General features: G+C 36.0%; 1 long non-coding RNA gene across 1 annotated transcript in view; it reads left to right on the top strand.

The window, feature by feature from the left end:
- The first annotated feature begins 71 nt into the window (after positions 1 to 71).
- LOC119593049 overlaps positions 72 to 489 on the top strand; it is a 42,241-nt gene continuing 41,823 nt past the window's right edge. Inside the window, exon 1 of the long non-coding RNA XR_005230495.1 lies at positions 72 to 371. This is a non-coding gene — a long non-coding RNA (uncharacterized LOC119593049). The remainder of the gene's footprint in view (positions 372 to 489) is intronic.

The raw sequence follows: 489 nt of genomic DNA, 5'->3' as shown, positions 1-489 counted from the left end.
TGAGTACTTGGCACCTCCGCGAGGCCGAAAGCTCCGGAGGCTTGAACAGCGAGGCAGTCTCATCTCGCAAGCGGAAGAGGAAGGTCATGCCGCTCTCGCGTCTGTGACCTTCATAAGAGTTTTTCCTCGCTCTCATAAACAGTGAGGAAACTTTTACATATTATTTTTTTCCTCCACCTTCTCTGGAAAATACAAAAATCCTAGGGTGCGAGACAAGATTCTACGTTAATCCAAGTGTTGTGTTTTGAGTGTTTGTGAAAAAAAATATATATATATACGAGTGGATTTTGTTTTGGAATTAATTAAAAGTCGAATAGAATCGTACGGTTTTATTTTTTTTTTCTCTGTCTTGGAGGATTCGTTGTCGACAGGTGAGTTTTTATTCGTATTTATTCATTATTAAAATATTTTCTTACTGTGTTATAATTTTATTGATATTTTCATACGAATTTGATTTCAATTTCAATATGTAAACTTCTAATAGTCCTG

This window comes from Penaeus monodon, chromosome 31 (genome assembly GCF_015228065.2).
Source record: "Penaeus monodon isolate SGIC_2016 chromosome 31, NSTDA_Pmon_1, whole genome shotgun sequence".
In the NCBI taxonomy this organism is placed as follows: domain Eukaryota; kingdom Metazoa; phylum Arthropoda; class Malacostraca; order Decapoda; family Penaeidae; genus Penaeus; species Penaeus monodon.
The sequence above is the reverse complement of the archived record's forward strand: the minus strand, read 5'-3'. Positions and strand labels throughout refer to the sequence as shown.